The following is a 3,202-nucleotide window of genomic DNA, read 5'->3' as shown; positions in this document are numbered from 1 at the left end:
CAGAATGTCGCCCAGAATGCTGCAGCATTTTAGCCCAGTAATTTCCTGCAAGGAACTCACATAGAATTAGCCAGTTTTTTCACCTATTTTACTTCCAAATTACCAGCTTTCATTTCAAGAGGTACAACAATACGGAATTATGCCACAGTATATGCAACTCTACAAATCTAACTTAAAACAAACAATAAACGAGAACAAATACTCATGGACAAACAATTTTAGGCTATAAAACCAGTGGATAACTCTAATTTCTTAGAGTTATCACACCCCCAAACTCAGAGTGTTGCTTGTCCTCGAGCAAAACAAAAGTGACAACAAGATAAAAGAATGAACTAAAACAGAAGAAAAAAAACTAATGCATACTTTGTGGATAATTTCTCAAGAGATTTTTTTATATGTCCTTAAAACATAGGTTAGAAGTGCAGCCTAAAGAAAATCATGAATTCCAGCCAAATGTTGATTTCAAGTCATGAGATTGCTCCTTCTCTGCTTGGACCTTTCTTGTGTGTGTGTGAACAACCAAGTGCCAAATCAACAATGTCAAACTAGTTGGGACCATGCGCATGCATTTTACATCAAGCTCTTCTTAATACAGGAGCAAGCCCCATAAGCTTGCTTTTCAAAACTCTCTCCACTAATGTAAATCAACACAACACCAAGGGTCAATAGGACTTCATTAGGCTTGTAATGTTAGGCTAGGGTGAAGGTAGGATGGAAGGTAATATTTTGGCTCAACTCTCCTTCAAGCACCTTGCACTCTAGAACTTTGCAGTCACAAACAACATTCCCATGAAACTCCCCCAAACTCAAGTCTTGCTTTCCCTTGCCCACTAGATTGGCTTTTATTTCTAAATGCCCTTTTATTATACCCCTCATTTTTTTTTATCTACCAAGAATTGCCAACTTGCCTTTTTACGCGAATGCCAACATTGGTGATGAAGTCACCCGGTTACTCAACAAGTTACAAATCAAGGCGCTTTTCCTTTTTTTTTTTTTTTGCTTGCTCTTGCCTTGGTCTACCGTTTGACGCAAAAGTGAACATGGGGCTCATGCTCACTCCTGGTTACTAAGTATTCCAAAGCAGCGGAGCAAAGTTTTCTCTCTCTTTTTTTTTTATTTTTATTTTTATTTTTTTGGATGAACAGGAACAAGACATTAAGAGCTCAAGCTCTCCCTGCCCCCAAACTCAAAAACGAGCATTGTCCTCAATGATGCAGGAGGAGCAAGGAAAGAGCAACGAAACTTTAATCACCCACCACCTTATCTCCCGCACGAAGAAGGTGGGTATACTGCTGCAACAGCTAGGCTATGGATGCTCAATGGGGATATAAAAGCTAAGTTAAGGGTTTCAAGGAAGAAAGAAAAAAATGTATAAGCTCAATGGGGTATGCTAGGGATATGTTCAGTTAAGGTCGGCTACAAGGCTCAAACTGTCCAAAGATAGCCTAAATCATTCCCTTGGTAAAGTGCTAACTTGAGATTTCGCCTTAAGAGTTATCAAGCAAGTTCTAGAGCTTATAAATAGTTTCTTTAAAAATGAAGCTCATGCACAAGATCTTACCCTAAGAAAAACACCGAATCAATAACACCAGGTAGTGCATAATGGGAAAAATCACAAGCCAAGAGAAATCAATCAAAAGAGTTACAAATCAACACAAGGCAAAATCACCATATATATATATTTTTTATTTTATGAGCTGCACTTTTCTTAACAAATTTTTTTTTTTTTTTTTTTTTTTTCTTTTTTTTTTTAGCATGAGACTAAGAAAAATCATCACAAAGTATGCAAAAATAATCAATCACAAATAAAGATAACTACTCAACACAGGACAATGAAAAATAAAACAAATGAAAATTTATAACTGAGCGACAATGAGATATAGACGAGAGAGAGAGAAGTGGAAGGATTGCCCTGACTTAGCGCTGCCATTTTCATTCTCGCCACTTCCAGTTCACTGCACTCCGCAGTGTCATTCTTCTGGTGGACGCTTCAGGTGCGGTAGATTTTCCTTTCTCTTGGCGCTTGGATGCGACAGCCTCTTCAGGCTGCTACTGCTCAGCTGGAGGTGGGGTTAGAGAGAGTGGTGCTGTTTCTTCCGTAGGGCCAGGCTCCTCATCCTCAGATGAGGAACTGCATAGATAGTGAGGAAATTTTGGAAAGGAATAGAACCTCCTAGAATTAGCTCTGAAGTGTTTCTGGAGAGTCAAATCCCTTTGCTTCGTATATTTCCAAAATTCCCGCATTTGCTGCGTAGATTCATACTGTTGCACCTCCACCTGGCTGAGGCGCTGCTCCATGCGACTCAATCTAGCCACGATGTCGGGGCTGTTTGGCTCAGTAGCAGGCTCTCATAAGTGAGGTGCATTCGCTGCAGGGGCAGGAGCAGCTTCTTCTTCTTGCGCGTCATCGTGCAGGAGCCGCGCAAGAACATTCGGGGAAATGGCTGCGGATGGCGGCTCTTTCATTTCGTGCTCTTCAATGCTCACTCCATGAGCAATACATAACTGTGTGATTAATGATGGAAACCATAACCCCCCATTCTTACGCCCCGCACAGACGCCTACCTGCTGACGAATCATCCTTCCCACGTTTAGGGGCCTCCCCTTCATCATACAATACAGCAGAATGGCTCTCTCTTTGTGTACTAGGCGGTAGTGCGAGGAAGGCATCAGCCGGAACCTTAGAAAATGGTACCAAATCTTCGGTCCCGGCTGGAGGCACTCCTTGGGAAATGTCATCGACCCTCTGGTTGCTCTCCATCTTTCATTTCGTGCTCTTCAATGCTCACTCCATGAGCAATACATAACTGTGTGATTAATGATGGAAACCATAACCCCCCATTCTTACGCCCCGCACAGACGCCTACCTGCTGACGAATCATCCTTCCCACGTTTAGGGGCCTCCCCTTCATCATACAATACAGCAGAATGGCTCTCTCTTTGTGTACTAGGCGGTAGTGCGAGGAAGGCATCAGCCGGAACCTTAGAAAATGGTACCAAATCTTCGGTCCCGGCTGGAGGCACTCCTTGGGAAATGTCATCGACCCTCTGGTTGCTCTCCACCATTCAGTACCCTCAACACAAAGTTCATTGATAACTTCGTCCAACTGGTCCTCGTTTAAACTGTCTGCGAAGCTGTTGAAATGATCTTCCACATCCGGCAAGTCGTAGAGGCTGTTAATTGCCTCAGATGTAAAGGGGA

Source organism: Morus notabilis, unplaced genomic scaffold (genome assembly GCF_000414095.1).
Source record: "Morus notabilis unplaced genomic scaffold, ASM41409v2 Scaffold221, whole genome shotgun sequence".
NCBI lineage: Eukaryota > Viridiplantae > Streptophyta > Magnoliopsida > Rosales > Moraceae > Morus > Morus notabilis.
Note: the sequence above shows the minus strand (reverse complement) of the source record.